This window comes from Columba livia, chromosome 3, assembly GCF_036013475.1.
Source record: "Columba livia isolate bColLiv1 breed racing homer chromosome 3, bColLiv1.pat.W.v2, whole genome shotgun sequence".
Classification (NCBI taxonomy): domain Eukaryota; kingdom Metazoa; phylum Chordata; class Aves; order Columbiformes; family Columbidae; genus Columba; species Columba livia.
Genome location: NC_088604.1, coordinates 121,046,395 through 121,064,796, shown reverse-complemented (window position 1 = coordinate 121,064,796; position 18,402 = coordinate 121,046,395). Strand labels below are relative to the sequence as shown.

At 50.2% G+C, this 18,402-nt stretch overlaps 1 protein-coding gene and 1 pseudogene across 5 annotated transcripts in view; both read left to right on the top strand.

Annotated features, from left to right (window-relative positions):
* The window catches only part of LOC102092436 (GDNF-inducible zinc finger protein 1), a 46,027-nt gene that overhangs the window by 20,946 nt on the left and 6,679 nt on the right, over window positions 1-18,402 (top strand). Inside the window, exon 1 of one of the 5 annotated variants that reach the window (XM_013370686.3) lies at window positions 15,341-15,471. The exons of 3 other annotated variants lie outside the window; for them this stretch is intronic. The gene's annotated coding sequence lies outside the window, so the exon portion shown is untranslated. Of the gene's footprint in view, window positions 1-15,340; window positions 15,472-17,432; window positions 17,689-18,402 lie in introns of those variants that run through there. One more of the 5 variants, XM_021280482.2, reaches the window with a different exon arrangement.
* LOC110355190 (putative deoxyribonuclease TATDN3) lies at window positions 666-15,477 on the top strand (annotated as a pseudogene).

Sequence of the window (18,402 nt, the reverse complement as noted above, 5' to 3'; positions counted from 1 at the left end):
CCCATGTAAGCTGGGTTTTTTATAGTTTGGGGTTAGCCTGGGATGGCTAATGAGAGCGGGATCGGAGCATTAATCATAGAATCCTGCAATCCTTTGGGTCGGAAAAGACCTTTCCAGGTCTTTTCCGACCCAAAGGATTGCAGGATTCTACGACTGTTAATACAACGCTGCCAAGTGCTGCATCCTGCATCATTTTGAGTGCTGGATTAATTACAGAAGTGACGCTTTGAGTCATACAGCTTGGGAGAGCTGCTGTGACCCGGTGGGATCTATAGAGGATCCCAATGGGAGGAGGGGAAAAAATAAGTATACAGCTTTAAAATTGCCAGGAAAAGGTCAAGCAAGGTTTTGTTTTGTTGCTTTGACTCGGAGCAGAAGCAAATCCCACCCATTCGAAGTGCCGCTGGGTGGATGCCAGGACAAGACACCCTTTGCTCAGCATCGGTGCTAATTTGTGCGTGATTAAGCCCAAATCCTGACCCCGGGGGGGCTCTGAGCTGCTGGAAGAGGCTGGGCTCGTCCTAAGTGCAGAACTAACAAGCCGGGTTTGCTTAAACCAGTTCCCAAGCCACAGTTAGGTTAGGGACCACATGGTGGCTCTGGCAGGGGGAGGACCTCCAGATGCTGGAGGTGGCACCGAAAAATGTCACTAAATCATTCCGGTCATGGGTAACGACCCCATCTGCAGTGTTAATTAGCCGGGTAAAACAAGGAGTAATTAGCTGTGGTCCCCGCTGTCAGAGCACGTCAGGGTTAAACGAGTACAGGGGCGCTGCTCACAGCAAATGTGGGGAAATGGGTAAAAAGCCCAAACCCAGGCACGGGTTGAGAGCGCTTGGGGATTTCCCCCCTTCTCCTTCTCTTTCCCCCCCTTCTCCTTCTCTTTCCCCCCCCTTCTCCTTCTCTTTCCCCCCCCTTCTCCTTCTCTTTCCCCCCCCTTCTCCTTCTCTTTCCCCCCCCTTCTCCTTCTCTTTCCCCCCCCTTCTCCTTCTCTCCCCCCCCTTCTCCTTCTCTTCCCCCCCTTCTCCTTCTCTTTCCCCCCCCTTCCTTCTCTTTCCCCCCCCTTCTCCTTCTCTTTCCCCCCCCTTCTCCTTCTCTTTCCCCCCCCTTCTCCTTCTCTTTCCCCCCCCTTCTCCTTCTCTTCCCCCCCCTTCTCCTTCTCTTTCCCCCCCCTTCTCCTTCTCTTTCCCCCCCCTTCTCCTTCTCTTCCCCCCCCCTTCTCCTTCTCAATCCCCCCTTCTCCTCTCTTCCCCCCCTTCTCCTTCTCTTTCCCCCCCAACCCTCTCTTCCCCCCCTTCCTTCACTTTCCCCCCCCTTCTCCTTCTCTTTCCCCCCCCTTCTCCTTCACTTCCCCCCCCAACTCCAACACAACCCCCCACCCAACAACCCCCCATCTCCAACAACCCCCCTTCTCCCCCCCCCTTCTCCTTCTCTTTCCCCCCCCCTTCTCCTCTCTTCCCCCCCCCTTCTCCTTCTCATCCCCCCCCCATCTCCTTCTCTTCCCCCCCCTTCCCCAACACAAACCCCCCCCAACACCAACTCCTTCCCCCCCCTTCTCCATCTCTTCCCCCCCCCTCCTTCTCTTCCCCCCCCTTCTCCTTCTCTTTCCCCCCCCCTTCTCCTTCTCTTCCCCCCCCTTCCCTCCTTCCCCCCCTTCACATTCCCCCCCCTTCTCCTTCTCTTTCCCCCCCCCTTCTCCTCTTTCCCCCCCCTTCTCCTTCTCTTTCCCCCCCCTTCTCCTTCTCTTTCCCCCCCCTCTCCTTCTCTTCCCCCCTTCTCCTCTCTTCCCCCCCCTTCTCCTTCTCTTTCCCCCCCCCCTTCTCCTTCTCTTTCCCCCCCCTTCTCCTTCTCTTTCCCCCCCCTTCTCCTTCTCTTTCCCCCCCCTTCTCCTTCTCTTTCCCCCCCCTTCTCCTTCTCTTTCCCCCCCCTTCTCCTTCTCTTTCCCCCCCCTTCTCCTTCTCTTTCCCCCCCCCTTCTCCTTCTCTTTCCCCCCCCCTTCTCCTTCTCTTTCCCCCCCCCTTCTCCTTCTCTTTCCCCCCCCCCTTCTCCTTCTCTTTCCCCCCCCCCTTCTCCTTCTCTTTCCCCCCCCCCTTCTCCTTCTCTTTCCCCCCCCCCTTCTCCTTCTCTTTCCCCCCCCCTTCTCCTTCTCTTTCCCCCCCCCTTCTCCTTCTCTTTCCCCCCCCCTTCTCCTTCTCTTTCCCCCCCCCTTCTCCTTCTCTTTCCCCCCCCCTTCTCCTTCTCTTTCCCCCCCCCCTTCTCCTTCTCTTTCCCCCCCCCCTTCTCCTTCTCTTCCCCCCCCCCTTCTCCTTCTCTTCCCCCCCCCCTTCTCCTTCTCTTCCCCCCCCCCTTCTCCTTCTCTTCCCCCCCCCCTTCTCCTTCTCTTCCCCCCCCCTTCTCCTTCTCTTCCCCCCCCCTTCTCCTTCTCTTCCCCCCCCCTTCTCCTTCTCTTCCCCCCCCCCTTCTCCTTCTCTTTCCCCCCCCCCTTCTCCTTCTCTTTCCCCCCCCCCTTCTCCTTCTCTTTCCCCCCCCCCTTCTCCTTCTCTTTCCCCCCCCCTTCTCCTTCTCTTTCCCCCCCCCTTCTCCTTCTCTTTCCCCCCCCCTTCTCCTTCTCTTTCCCCCCCCCTTCTCCTTCTCTTTCCCCCCCCCTTCTCCTTCTCTTCCCCCCCCCTTCTCCTTCTCTTCCCCCCCCTTCTCCTTCTCTTTCCCCCCCCCTTCTCCTTCTCTTTCCCCCCCCCTTCTCCTTCTCTTTCCCCCCCCCTTCTCCTTCTCTTTCCCCCCCCCTTCTCCTTCTCTTTCCCCCCCCCTTCTCCTTCTCTTTCCCCCCCCCTTCTCCTTCTCTTTCCCCCCCCCTTCTTCTTCTCTTTCCCCCCCCCTTCTTCTTCTCTTCCCCCCCCCTTCTTCTTCTCTTTCCCCCCCCCTTCTTCTTCTCTTTCCCCCCCCCTTCTTCTTCTCTTTCCCCCCCCCTTCTTCTTCTCTTCCCCCCCCCTTCTTCTTCTCTTTCCCCCCCCTTCTTCTTCTCTTTCCCCCCCCCTTCTTCTTCTCTTCCCCCCCCCTTCTTCTTCTCTTTCCCCCCCCCCTTCTTCTTCTCTTTCCCCCCCCCCTTCTTCTTCTCTTTCCCCCCCCCTTCTTCTTCTCTTTCCCCCCCCCTTCTTCTTCTCTTTCCCCCCCCCTTCTTCTTCTCTTTCCCCCCCCCTTCTTCTTCTCTTTCCCCCCCCCTTCTTCTTCTCTTTCCCCCCCCCTTCTTCTTCTCTTTCCCCCCCCCTTCTTCTTCTCTTTCCCCCCCCCTTCTTCTTCTCTTTCCCCCCCCCTTCTTCTTCTCTTTCCCCCCCCCTTCTTCTTCTCTTTCCCCCCCCCTTCTTCTTCTCTTTCCCCCCCCCTTCTTCTTCTCTTTCCCCCCCCCTTCTTCTTCTCTTCCCCCCCCCTTCTTCTTCTCTTCCCCCCCCCTTCTTCTTCTCTTCCCCCCCCCTTCTTCTTCTCTTCCCCCCCCCTTCTTCTTCTCTTCCCCCCCCCTTCTTCTTCTCTTCCCCCCCCCTTCTTCTTCTCTTCCCCCCCCCTTCTTCTTCTCTTTCCCCCCCCCTTCTTCTTCTCTTTCCCCCCCCTTCTTCTTCTCTTTCCCCCCCCTTCTTCTTCTCTTTCCCCCCCCCTTCTTCTTCTCTTTCCCCCCCCCTTCTTCTTCTCTTTCCCCCCCCCTTCTTCTTCTCTTTCCCCCCCCCTTCTTCTTCTCTTTCCCCCCCCCTTCTTCTTCTCTTTCCCCCCCCCTTCTTCTTCTCTTTCCCCCCCCCTTCTTCTTCTCTTTCCCCCCCCCTTCTTCTTCTCTTTCCCCCCCCCTTCTTCTTCTCTTTCCCCCCCCCTTCTTCTTCTCTTTCCCCCCCCCTTCTTCTTCTCTTTCCCCCCCCCTTCTTCTTCTCTTTCCCCCCCCCTTCTTCTTCTCTTTCCCCCCCCCTTCTTCTTCTCTTTCCCCCCCCCTTCTTCTTCTCTTTCCCCCCCCCTTCTTCTTCTCTTTCCCCCCCCCTTCTTCTTCTCTTTCCCCCCCCCTTCTTCTTCTCTTTCCCCCCCACTTCTTCTTCTCTTCCCCCCCCCTTCTTCTTCTCTTCCCCCCCCCTTCTTCTTCTCTTTCCCCCCCCCTTCTTCTTCTCTTTCCCCCCCCCTTCTTCTTCTCTTTCCCCCCCCCTTCTTCTTCTCTTTCCCCCCCCCTTCTTCTTCTCTTTCCCCCCCCCTTCTTCTTCTCTTTCCCCCCCCCTTCTTCTTCTCTTTCCCCCCCCCTTCTTCTTCTCTTTCCCCCCCCCTTCTTCTTCTCTTTCCCCCCCCCTTCTTCTTCTCTTTCCCCCCCCCTTCTTCTTCTCTTTCCCCCCCCCTTCTTCTTCTCTTTCCCCCCCCCTTCTTCTTCTCTTTCCCCCCCCCTTCTTCTTCTCTTTCCCCCCCCCTTCTTCTTCTCTTTCCCCCCCCCCTTCTTCTTCTCTTTCCCCCCCCCTTCTTCTTCTCTTTCCCCCCCCCTTCTTCTTCTCTTTTCCCCTTTCCCCCAGCTGGTTAAATGAGTGCCGCCCCACCTAATCCCCATGTTTATAATTCAGTTGAGATGAATAAGAAATCTTGTCAGTGTCTCAGATGTTCCCTCTCCTGCAGTATTTCTGAGTTTTCTATCTTGTTTTGGTCTGTGGGGCTCTCTGTAGATGCTTTCTGGGGCTTTTTAATCTCTTGTTATCCGCGGGGGTTCCCCGTGGGTGCTTTCGGAGCATCCATCAGGATTTGGGCGAAGGACGATGTGACAGGCAAGCATCCCATCCTGCAGATAAGCATCTGGATCCTGCCATTGTTACAGGGAAAGGAGAAGGGCTGGGGGGGATGGAGGGGCTGGCAGAGGATGGGATGTGGCTGGAGTGTTTGCAAACGCCTTTTTTTTGGGGGGGTGCACAAAGGAAAAATCCCATCTGTGCCCCCGGACACCTGCACGTCCCAGCCTGATCTTTCCACTGAGCTCACAGGGGAAATATTCCCTCCCTGCTGCTTTTCTGCAGGACGGAAAGGATTGGGGAGTGAGAGACTGGACGGGCAGAGGGATAGAAGGAAAAACGTGTGCCCGTGGCTGCGGCAAAACGCGGCGAATCCGCGCCTAAAAGCTTTAGCCCTTCCCAATGAGCCAGCACCACTTTCCTGGCTGTTAACACTCTACAAAGGCTTCTGCCAAGATTGGGGCTGTCATCGAGTCAACTACCCCAAATTACAACCTTTGAGTTCTCCTTTCCCCCCTAAGATGCTCTTTGGGACCAAGCAAAAGCGCTGTGCCGAGGCTGGGCTTCCCGTTAACCCCTCCTGACGGATTTACAGCGCTGCTCGTGCACTGCAAATTAAGCAATTTATAAAATAAATAAAAGGGAATATCATTCTCATCTTGCAAAGAAACAAAGTCAGGTTCCTAAATGGATGCGATCGGGATTATTTCATTACGGCGCTACTGCAGCACCCAGGCTGCGGTTAGAGCGGGTGGGTGAGTCGCTATGGGCTTTGCCAGGCTTTTAATTGCACTGCTATATTGGTACAATTTAAAAGGAGTGACGTCTCCCCGACTTTCGAAAGGGTGGGAACGCGGCATCCAGCTGGTTCTTGCAGGAACGCGCGGCGCTGGCGCCGTCCTCTCCCCTCAGAGCTCTTCCCTGCCCTATTTCTCAAGCTTTCTCTGTTTGTTTATAATTTCTAGTGGTGAACGGGCAGCCCAGGCGTGGGGTGATGGTGTCACAGCGTTCCCGGTGACATCCCGCCTCACCCCAGCACTGCAGTCGCTATCAGAGCCCCGTCCAAACCACTAATTCCCTTCTGAGCGATGACAAATTTCGCCTGCTGGAAGTATAACCCTTTGATGACACAATCTGCATGTCTTCTGAGCAAAGAGAGTTCTGTCATGTAAGATTGTATTTATCCTTGTCAAATTGCCGTTTTGGCTCTTGGGGGTGGATTCTTGCAGCCCCCCGGTCTACGTACCAAAGCCACAAATCTCTGGATGTGCAGTGATTTAATCTGGGATGCGATCTTGCTCGTACGTGTGTCTGGGAGTTCGCGGCGTCCTGCACTGACCTCCCGCTTAACTCGGGCTGTAAATTCCACCCAGCAGCTCTACAGCGAGAATAATGCACGTTGGAGCTCTCACCTCGCTTTAAATAGACGGTTGGTCTTGATTAAAATGCTGTAAAAGTGGAGAATCCACTGGGTAAAACAGCCCAGTAAAGGGGAGAAGAGGAATGAGAGTTTGTGATCCATCCGTGTGCATCACCCCCAGCATCTGTCTCCAGGTGTTCCAGCTGTTTACTGAAGACACATGAATTTGGGTCCTCAAAAGGTGCTTTTTTTCCCCCCTTAGATTAATGTGTTTGTGCTGGGATTTGCTCTCCTTCCCTTCCTGGCAGGCTGGCTGGGATGCTCCTCATTTATTGAGGAATTTGAGGGGCTGTGCATGAAGCCCATAAGCAACTCGGGTGGCTCTGGGTGCCAAAGGGGGAGAAGCTCCCCCGGTCCAGTGAGAAGTGACTCTCTGGTATGAACCGGGAGCTGCTGAGATCACTCCAGCAAAAAGAAAATAACAATAAAAAAAGCCCTGTTGTGGTCCTGGCTCTGTTGCCATGGCAACAGGCTCTGGGTTGACATCAGCAGAGCCGGGTGGGTTGGACGCGGTTTGTCTGTCTGTCCAAGGAGCTCCTGTCTTCTCCGGCCCCAGAACAGGGGGGCGAACTGCAGATTGGAGCATCTTGGTGTCTGCGAGCCAAGCATTTTTATTAAAAAGCCAATTGTGTTCTTTCTCCTCGTTGCTTATCCCTCATTAGTCCCAATCTAAGGAGAAGACAGATGATGCTGCCAGCAGCAGCCCCCCAAAAACGGGGAGCAGCAGGTACCTGCTCCACTTTGGGCTGCTCTCACGGGCTCTTCATGACACGAGAACCCAAGATAACGCTGGAAAAAACCAAGTTATTTTGGGGTATCTGTGAAAATGACTTTAAACTGGCAAAGGGGACGGAAAAAAATCGCAAAACGAGGATGTGCTACGAACTCCAGCTCTGGCAAACGTTCCAAACCTGGGACAGCTTGCAAGGATTGCAGAAAGCAGGGAAACCCTGATGAGCAGAGCCCTGTGTGCAGCGCTGAGCGATCCCTTTGGAAGCAGAGCATGTTTTGTGCCAGTGTTGCATTAGGCCCCAGATGCTCATGTCTTAACGCTCTGGCTGTGATTTTGGGGCAGGCAGCGCGGTTCCCCAAAATATGTGGCCCTGGGGACGTGGCTGCTGCACATGGGGGGGTTGCAGCAAGGGCTTGATGGGTGGTTTGGAGGTGGAAACTCCAGCCTTGCCAAAATAAATGGGTGAGCTGCACCCCACTGCACTGAGAAGGGAATTCCCAGGCTTGGCTTTGGAGTCCACCTGGTTCAAGAGATTTGGCCAGAGGTTACTTTGAAGGATCTGGATTCTGCTTTACCACTTACAGAACTCTACACAGACAAGTTGGTGGCCATCGGAGAAGTTGGGTGAGGTTTCACTCCCAGATCTGCCAGCACAGATGAGCAGAAGGAAGGACAAAGACAAGTCTTGATCAAGCACATCAGGAAGACTGGATGTGCCTTTAAATGTTCATTTCTGCTCAGCTGGAAGACCAACCATTAATGTCTTAAAGGAATAAGGTGCTATGAAGGTGTTGCTCCGTGCATTTGATGGGAAGCCATCGGTAGCGATGGATGGGGTGAAAGCTGGATGCTGCTTCTCCATTCTTCCTTCCATTAAAAGGACTGAACAGAAGCAGAAACTTGTGAGGTTGTTACCGGTGGAAAATATTTGCTTAAAACTGACTCTCCTGCTCTGGGGCCAGCAAAACAGATGAGAAATTAACCAAAAAACATTTACATTACTGCAGCGTATATTGCCAAAATTAAAGGGATTCCAGTTGAGGAAGTTATAGAAGTGGCTACACAGAATGCACTGAAAGTATTCCTCAAACTTCAGAACTTTCTTCGGATATAGACTTAGTTTCTGCAATATTACATATTTCTATTATTTACGGCATAATTAAAAAGCAACGTGCATCAGAGATGAAAGGTGCCCACGTTTGCAGGAGCCCCGAGCTGGACCAGCCGCGCTGGCTGAGCGGGATGCAGGGGTGGGGAAAGCGCATCCCCAGTGCGCCCGGCAGCGTTTGGGGATGAACAGCCGCTTGGCTCTTCCCGAGGGCAGAGACCTCCCAGCCACTTGGTTTTATCGCTCCAGCTTGTGTTTCCCAGCAAAATAACCCGAGTTTTTAGCTTTTTGGCAAGCGCACGGCGTACCAAGCCTCCATCCCTGCCAGCGAGACGCCCAGCAGGTGCTGCACCCTCTGCTTTCAATAAAAGGGTGAGGTTATGGCTTTGCGCTGTGCGGAACCCAAGACGGGATGTTCCTTCCCACGCGCTGACATTTTCCATGGGAACAACAGCCCCACCCTGGCCCTCCCCGCTCGTTCTCGGCTCTAGGTGTGCAGAGGAAAGCGCTGTTTGCGGAGCTGCCATCGCAGGGATGCGCTCGTCGGCTTTTCCGTGAGCTCTGCTTTCCCTTGGGACGGTCCGAACGTCACGCTGAGCATCCGCCGCATCTCCCGGCAGGAAAGTCCGGAGCCAGGCCAGAGAGACTTAAAAAGGGAAGAAAATGGGCTTTGAGTGCCTTGCTTCAGCCTGTAAATCCTTTTTTCTTTTTGAAGGATGCTTCTTCCACACCCAGGGACCGATTTTGGGGAGAGCAAACAGCGCTCCATCAGATTCCTTGGCGCATCCGTAATAAATATAATTACGGTAGCAGCAGGTGCCTGGCGCTGATGAGCTCTTTGCCACCGCGACCTAATTAATCCTCATTATATTCTGGTGTGATGGATGAAAAACGTTCATGCTGCTTAACGCGCTTGGAGAGGCTCCCGCCATAAGAGCAGCAGGGCTGCAGGACAGGGTGTCACCTGCTTCTTTTGTCACCTTGCACGCACTGGTGTGTGCAGCGGTTTCATTACGTTGTCCAGCTTCTCAGGAACTGGTAATTCGAGGTGATTTACGCAGGTTTTTAGAGCTTTCTGCCCAGGAGGTGTTTGCACTCTCCAAGGCCACGTGGCAATTAAAAGTACGTATTTATAAAGTGACATGACTGCTTAATGTCAAAACACTTTATTGCTGACATGGCCGGAACGTGGAGTGTTAGAAAGAAAACACCCCCCTGGTTGTATCTAACCAAAAGCCCCTGAACTTGCCCCATTTCTGCAGGCACTTTAGAAATAAATCAAACCAAATCAAGATGAGGTTTTTGGATGGATTTGGGGTTGGCCTTGAAGTTCCTGCAAGAGCACGTTTGCGGCAATGTTGTTTTCTTATTTCTCTGCAATACCAGTTTATAATCTTATCAAGAATAAAGAAAATAAGAATGTGAAAGCCCATCGGTGTCCTGGGATTTTAATTAAGGCGAAGAAAAGCTTTGGAAACTCACTCAAACTGTGCCCAAAGGAGTTCCAACTTTCTCCTCTATGGCATTTCTACAGCTCTTGCATTCGCGTGTTTCTGGCACTCTGTTGTTGTTAAATGTTTTTATTTATTATTTAAAATAAACACAAAGCTAGTAAATTATTGGTGAAAAACGCTGTGACTCTTCCCCTCTTCCTTTGCTGAGGTTAATAAAGCCCTTTGCCTTAGAAGTGGATTAATTTTGGCTTCCATGATTTACCCCATCAAGCAGAACAACCTTCTCATTGACTCCCTTTGCTCCTCTTTGCTGTTGTTCTATGTGTGAAATAGTGAATTCTTTCCCATCGCAACGTGGGGACTGGAGAGGGTGAGGAGGGCTCGGGGGAACCAAAACTCCCTGCAAGGAGTCCACAAACAGCCCATTTGTTGCCTTCCAGCACAAAACTTCCCTCCTCGTTTTCTGTCTTCAATGACTCTGCTGGGACTAAATATTGGTGGTTAAAGGAGGATTAATTAATAATTACCTCTGCAGGAAGCATAAAGCTGATATTGTTTAAGCGACTCCTTCTCCTGGTGTGTCTCCTCTTGGGTCGTCTCTTCTTCCCCCATCTGTGTGTTTATTTGTACATCAAATTTAATACATTATCAGGCTTCTTGGGTGAAACCCCAGAGCTGCACGTGTGGCTACTTGTGCTGATTTTAACCCATATTTTTGGCCAGAGGAAGAAAACCTCCATCCAAAGTGCTTCTTGTGGTGGTTCATTCCCCAGCTGATGCAGGAAAGGGGCATCTTTATCCCAAGGTCCACGCTGGGGAATGGTGTTATGGATAAAACCTGTTGCCTGCAGGAACGCTGTGCAGCTGGGCCCTTCGCAAACACACGATGACTAATGGCGAAACGTCCAAAAATATTTTGCCAGGTGTTTTGTTTTCTCCGGGCAGCTGCATTTTGCCTGTTTACTCGTCGCGGGCCGAGACTCCGCGCCAAATCTGAGGATAAAAGGCATTTTCTCATTGCGGGGAACAAGCGGCTGAAGACACCCAGGTCTGGGACGCGGGTTCCACCGCTCCGAGACAGCGACCAAACCTCAATCCTCATTTTGCTCCAAGTAACTCGGATTCTGGGATCATGATGAGGGCCAGTCGCTAAGGAAAATAATCACTGTGCGGCAAAATAACTCACATTATTACCATGAAGACAGGAGATGTGTACATATTAAAAAATGATATATGTGAGGGCTAATTCAGGTGTCTAAAAATTCAAGGGGCTTCTCTAAGATGATGTGGAGGGGGCAGAGCCTTTCTACGGGTCTGTTGTTTTTGGAGGTGTCGCCCCCTTTTTCGGAGATGTCCCTCTTTTGGAGGTGGCCCTTTGTCTCCTGTACACAAAGCCCTACCCAATGTGTTTGGATTGACCCCTTTCCTTTAACATTCTGGCCAGCTGTCAGCCGGGATCAGGTGGAGCTCGTCTGGCATCACCCTCCTCAAATCAACAGCTATTTTCATAGAAGTCTTGCTCAAAATAAAGGATGATAACATTAGCAAAGGCCGGGACTGCAAATCTGGCAAGAAATCGCTGCTTTCTTGCCATTAAGAACAACTTTGGGTTTTTTGCTTTATTTCTTTTGGCTGGGAGCGAGGTGCTGATATTAATTTATTCCCTGCGATCCTCAGCAAGCCATTTGGCCTTCTGGAGGAGATTTAAAAAATAGGCTTTTTTTTTTCTTTTCCCCCCAATCTGCTGATTGCGTATTTAATATTGAAGTGGCTGTAACTAACCAGGAGGCAGTTTCCAAGCGGATAAAGCAGAAATCAGCAGCGCCTGTTAGCCAGAGACCAAACATCATCCACCTGCTTTTCCAGCCTCTTGACAGAGAAACGAGATCGTTATCGTCTTCCCCAAACCCCCAGACTCAGCAAATTATTGGAATATGGGCTTTGACGTAAAATATTTTGCTTCTCTGGAAGGCACAGGGGGGGAAACAGAAGTTTGCAATGTGCCAACAGCTTAAATATGTGTAAGAATAAACAACGGCACGTAACAAACGAGCTGTGCAGGGGGATTGATTTGGTATGGAAGGGAAAGCATCTGGCGTGGGGAAGAGAAACAAAACTGCACCTCACTGAGAATTAATTTGTTATTCAGCGTTGTAATATTTCCTCTTTAAGCAAAAAAGAATGCAGAAGAACTTTTATCAGTGTGTTTTTCAAGTGACCCCAAGATCTTGGATTTTTCTTGCTGGAACGTATGGAACTCCCGCTCCTTGAGATTTAACATATAAGCAGCGTAAGGGGGAGTATGTTAATATATGGTATGTTTGATTTGTAGCAAAACGATACGCCAAAGTGTGTTATGCAGAGCAGGATTAGATGCTAACCACTGACACACAGACCCAGAGCCTGTGGTTTGTTTTCCATGAGGATTTCGCCTGGAATTCTGCATTTCCAGGCTGTGCTGAAAGCTCTGTCTCCGTTTTGGGGACAATGCTATGGGCTTTGCTTTCATCAGCCCCAATCCTGGGGGAAAACAAGCCAAAGCAGCACATTTTGAAGCCTTTTCTTTCTGGAAGGTTCTGCAGACGCGTGGTCAGGTTCCTCCCCGCGTCCCGGCCGGTCGAGCAGCATGGGGGATTCATTCATCCTACAGAAACTATTCAAATTGGCTTTTTTCTGTCCTTTTCACTCGAGGCTCCTTACTGATGTCTCTGATTCCCATTGCGCTGCATCCTGCAACGCCACGCGAGGTTATGTTGGTGAGGAGCTGCATGTAAACCTCTGGGATGATGAACAGGGGCTGCAGCCCTGGCTGCTCTTTGCAAAGTCTGCAGCCTCCTCTGGCGGAGCCACGAAGAAAGGAGAGCGCCCAGGGATGGGATTTGAGCCTTGCATCACCAGGGATGGGTTTGGGGCCTCTAAAAATGTACCCCAGCTTTGCACATTTGCAACACAACCGGGCAGAGCCACCGTGGCGAACACCAAGGATGTGATGCCGGAGAAGATGCGGCACAGCAATCAGCCCCGGGTTTGGGGATTATGCTTCCACCCCTCGCTTTGCCAGTCCTGGCTGGCCTTGGGCAAGCATCTATCTGCACATTTCTGAAGTTTCAGAGCCGCAGAAGCTGCATTTGTGGGTAGAAACGCTTCCCTGCTCGCCCCTTTTGCTGTTTGCAGTCACCGAGATCAACACCCAAAGCCTCCGCTCTGATAAAACCTGCATTCCCGGGTGGCTGTAGATAGCAGGCTCTGTCTGATATGCCAACAAGAAAAATCTTTGCACCTTTCAATACTCTTCATAGAATACAACAGCTGTTTTTTAACAAGTTTTCAGTTGTTGGAAAAATAAAGCTACACTTAGGGGATATATTCTTGCCGCTTAACTTTAGGCATCTCACTTCATTGACTGAGTACCCCGGCTTTATTGGGTGTGGAGACACAATGAATCAGGATGATCCTGAGAGTCCAAGCTTAGATTTGACAAACCAGCATTTCCCACCAACAAACCCCATCGTCAGAATGTTCTCCTGAGGCAGCGCTACCTATCGCTGTTCCGTCCTGCTCGAGTAATCCCAAATAAATCAGTGCATCTGTTCTCTTAAATAAGGGGTCCGTATCTTATATTTCCATAGGAAGTTCTTTGCGGTTCTTTTCTGTGTTTTGGCAGAACATGTTTTTGCGGGGATGCTGGTGTAAAATGGGTTTGGTGTGTTCCCCATCCCGAGGGGATTCGGACACGTCTGCACCACCTTGCAAGTGTTTCATCCCTCCTGTTGGAACCGCAGGAGAGAATTAATGGTTCCGAGAGCACAAATAAGTCACCTGTCCTTCCCTTTCCACTCCCCGCAGCAACCGGGACACTCATTGGGATGATGGAGGTGCAGCTCCAGCTTCTTCTGAGGGGTCACATCCACCCCCAAAATGCACCCGAGCACCGGGTAATCGAGTTTTTATCTCTTCCTCCTGCAAAAATTTCACTCAACCCACACAAAACCAAGAGGGAAATGGGGAAATTCGTCTCCTCCTGTGGGTGCGAGGGCTGAACGGAGCCGGTTTCCCATCAAGTCAAAGCAAACACGGTTCCCTCGCGCCGAGATACGGGAATATTACGCTGACATTTTAGCTGTCTCCGCTTCTCGAGCTGCGCGTCGGCAATAGAAACATTTCCCCGAATACAAACGAAATAATCGGTGTTGAAAACCAAATTCTGTCAGGCTGGATTTGCCTGTGCGAGGCTGAGCCGGTTGAGTTTGCGCTAGCTATTTTTATTCTAAATATTTTTATTCTGTCTTTCCTACAGTAGTCTTGTTTTCACTGAACTGTGTGAATGTTTTCTAATATGTGGCAGCCAGCAGCCCCATAATTATAGGATCCAGGTTCAAATTTGTGTGGCAGAAGCGTAGGAAAAGGTAAATAGCCTAATAACTTTCAGTGATGTCTGCCTCTTCCTGATATATATATATATTTTTAAGGAGGAATTTATTTTGCATCACCCTGAGGAATTACAAGCATCGTCCAAGATTTTTACAAGCCGTTACGATTTGAAGATTAAAACCTGCACTTAACAAAAAAAAAAGCATCCAAAGAGGAATTTATCTGTGATTCGTCTCGGAAACAAGATTGGTGTGTTTAAAGTACTTGGCAGCCCCCAGAACGACGTGTTTAAAACCATTTATTGTGATAAACGGCAGCGATACGGGGTCACTGGTGAGGAACAGCAGTTCTGGGAGATGCGAGACCCCATTTCTGCTTCTTCTAAGCCCAGATTTACCCCAGCAAAGTTCAGACTCTTGAATTAGTTCCTCATAAGCTTTATCTTAACACTGGAAACAATCCACCGGTATCTACACCGGGAGATGCTGAGGAGCCGGATGTAGCAAACTGGTCCAGAAAATGAGTTGCAGAGATTTATTGCACGTGGGGAACAAACCCCGTTGGCAACAGGAGCAATTTAACCTGATTAAACAAATGAGGAAAAAAAACTACTGTTTTGGCTTGGATTTTTTTTTTTTTTTTCAGTTTTGTGGAAACAACCAAGCATGAGCTACAAAAAGTTGTTAATTTGTTGGTTTGTTTGTTTATTTATGTATTTGATGGGCTGGTCCACGTGTACAGGCAAGCGCCAGGCCTGGCGCCCTGTGGTATTTCTGGCCAAAGGGGGAGCTGCTGCAGTTTATTGAGAGAAAATACTCAAAAAGCGCAGCAGAAAACAATCCAAGCAATGAAGCAAAATTCCCCTTCGCCTGCAATTTTAAGGAATTTCGAGGCATTTTTGCAGTGTCCAAGATGGCTGCCGGCTCCTGCCCTCACTCAAGATGGCTGCGAAAGGCAGGAGGGTGATGCGGTGACGCCGAGGCGGCCACGTTGCTTTGGGGCAGCGGGGGTCTTGCGAGGCGAGCCGTACCATTCCGCTGAGGAGGGGGGGGGCGGGGGGAAGCGGTGGTTCCGCCCGGGGCCGCGGCCGGGCGGGAGCTGCGCGGCTGAGGCGGGAGCTGCGCGGCTGAGGCGGGAGCTGCGCGGCTGAGGCGGGAGCTGCGCGGCTGAGGCGGGAGCTGCGCGGCTGAGGCGGGAGCGGCCGCTCCGGGTAAGGCCGGGATAGGGGGGGAAACACCCCCGGGAGCCGCCGGGAGGGTGGGCAGGAGGCCCGGCTGCCCTTCCAGCACCGCTCCCGGGGCGTAGGCCGGGCCTCGACGCCTCAGGAGCGGGCATGGCGGCGAGGCCTGGGCGGAGAGTTGTGTGAGGTGGAATTGGGGCGGCCTGGGGTGACCTGTCCCCGGTGTGGGTGACAGTGGCTGGGAGCTCGTTTTCCACTCAGGTCTCCAGCCCACAGTGCTGTGAGGAAACTCACGTTTCGGTCAAGCATAAGGTAAAGCGGCTTTGGTTTCCATTTCCTTGCAGGGCTCAGGGGGTACCTGTGTGTGCTGCTGGCTTTACGCACCTAAAAATCCCTTGGGCTCACAAAGCTGAAGGTGAGAACCAGAAGATGTGTTTTGTCAGCGGCGTAAGGAACACGGTGTGCTGTCTCTAAGGTAGGATTGTGTTGGTGCTGTTCCACCTTGGTTTTCCCGTGCGAAAAGCATTTCTGGTTGTGTTTTTGAGGTGCTGTGCTTGGTTTTTAACAAGGCAGAAGTCAAAAGTTCGAAGCATCTAAGGTGTTGTACTTGGTTTTTCACAAGTCAAAAGCTCTGTACGTTTGAAACAACCAGCCAAACGAAAACCCGCACAACCTCAGGTGACTCGGGGAGGGATTTATCCCGCCGTGCGCTGGGGGATAAGCAGGGATGCTGCGGATGGCAATTCTGAACGCACCCAGCGGCGCACAGACAGCTCAGAACCCGCAGCGGGAAAGGTGCGATTGTTCCTATTTGCTTTGTGTCCTGACATACCTGGCTGGATGTGTCTGCACACTGTGGGAATTGATGTGAATAAGCTTAATTTCCCAGGTGATTAATATGGTTGAGTAACTCTAGCTGTTTATGTCCTCGTAATGTTCTTTTTTACCTCTGTTAGCTTATTAGCTCACTGCTATTCATGTATTTTTGTCATCACAATCCATCTTTAAGACATGCGAGTGTTATCTGATTTTACAGGAGAAAAACAAAGCAAGAATCAGGAAAAAGATCACGGGTATGTCTGGTTTGAGGGCGGAAGCGAGGACTTGCACACCTGTGGCAATGAGTCTTGTGTACTCTGAAATATTGTGCGTGTTGTATTGCAGCTCTGGTTGTTTACTCTGATCTCAGGATCTGGGGTGTTGCTCTGCTATGATCTGCCCACACTGGGCTTATTTTGCCAAGCGGCAGATTGTGAGAAGTACGCGGTTCGGTTTCTTTGACCTGTTGGGTTTTTCTCCTCTGGGTACCTGGGTGTGTAAATCACCGCCTTTGCTTCGAAAGGGCTGTGCCGTATCACACCGTTAAGGCTCTAGCCCATAGAAACTGCAAAGTAGACGTGAACAGGGAAAATCCAAGAAACAACGATGGTTTAGAAGTGTTTACTGTCCTTCCTATAAATTCATTTTCTGTGTTAATTATCCTGGATTAGAAGCTGCTATTGGTTGTGTCGTTGCATCATTTAAAAAAAAAAAACAAAATACTATATTACAGAGCAAATATAAAGATTTGATTTGAGAGTGGAAGCCACGAGTTAGGCTTTATTTTTTAAAACAGTTGTACCGCACCGTGTTAGGTTAATGGTTGGACTCGATGGTCTTTAAAGGTGTTTTCTGACCAAAACGATTTCATGATTCTGTGATTCTATTCCACTGGCCTTACCAGGACCTGTAATTGAATTGAAACACCTTTTGGCTTTTGCAGTGATTCATTATGTTTTCCATAAATCTTGCTTACATTCTAATTCTTTAAAATATGTATTCCCTTACTAGCAGGCAAAAAGCTGAAAGAAGTTACAAACAAACACATAAAATGCAATACATAGACAAAATGTTGTTTTCATTTAAATCTTCCTGTTGAAGTCAGTGTATTGGAGACAGCTACTTGGTAGTTGTCTTTCTCTTTGATTCGATAACTGGAGGATTTACTGCAACGTTTGTCGTCCTCATTGCTGTGGATGGGAATTCCTCAAGAACCTTCTCTTGTTAAGTTTTAGCGAAGCATAAAGAGTAAGGAGCAAATAGCTTTCCTAATCCGCTGGGGGTCAGAACCGGCCGCCTTACCCCCAAAGGTGAAAGCAAAATACTTGGCAATGTTCTGTTACCTAAATTTTGGGTTTGGGCAAGAAAAATAATTTTCCATACTGTCTTATACTCCTGAAAAATTTGGTTCTGCTCTCAACCTGGTGAAACCGTAAAACATAACAAACCATACGCAACGCCACTGCAGAAAACGCAAGTTCAAATTCCTCTCCAAATGGTAACAAGAAGTACAGTCCTATTTTTTTCTGAAGAAAGAAAAAAAAAGTGAGAATTGATTAATTTGTGGTGTTTTTCATTGGATAGACATTTCAGTAAAGTGTTCCTGGGCTGATTTAATCTCGAAGCAGCTGAACTGAAGAGATGATGTTGGAACGTACCTTTCTGTTTGGCCTCGTATCAGATCCTGGTGTTAGCAGAGCTCACATGGGAGCGCGTATCGAGGATTTATCGCAGATGGGGATCTTAAAAAGGAGAAGGAGGAAATTAGCACGTGCTCTGCTCATTGATTTCTTTAACGGGGGAGCTTCGCGACGCTGGGCTCAGCTCCGTGCAGAGATGGAGAAGGAAATCCTGTTGGAGAGCGTTAAGAGGGGTGAGCCAGAGGACAGATTAAGTGGAAGCTTTTCTGAATTTGTGGGCTTGAATCTAGAGTAGTCAGGATCAGCCCTCCAATTAAGTACAAATAATTAAGGTTCTGCATAACTCAAATTTACAGCCATTTTTTATCTAGCAGAAACCTTGTCCGTTTCCTACGAATGTAGCTCTACAGGTTCCAGCTGCGCTTAACCGGGTCATTAAAAAAATCACTTTAAACCTTTAAATGCAGTTTTTAAAACATTATTTGGGATGTCACAGGTGCTGAATAAGCGACGCCATGCGGTTTAGATGATTATCCTTTGCGGTAGCTTGTAATAGGAAGAGTACTCTCCAAGCTGTCTCTTAAGCTTACTGTTCAAACCCATTCACTCTAGGCTGGGTATTGTGTTCGACTTCCTGGTACTTTATGTTGAAGACACATTTGTCTTCTTAATCAGATGGTTTATATCTGCCAAGAATGTATTTAATGTAATGTCAAACATAATTTAGATGAGAAGTGAAAGTACGGTTTGGTGTCGTTTTCTGCCAAGCTTTATTACTGGGAGAGGGAAGCCCAGCAAGCCAAGCTTAAACCGAGCCCTTAAGCAATAACAAACTGTTTCGGCTGTTTATTTTGGCCTGACACTCTTCCCTTGGTTACAGAGCTGTTGTAAGCATGTAATAAATAACAGGCATTTAAAAACCATGCTAGATTGGGAATATCAGCTTC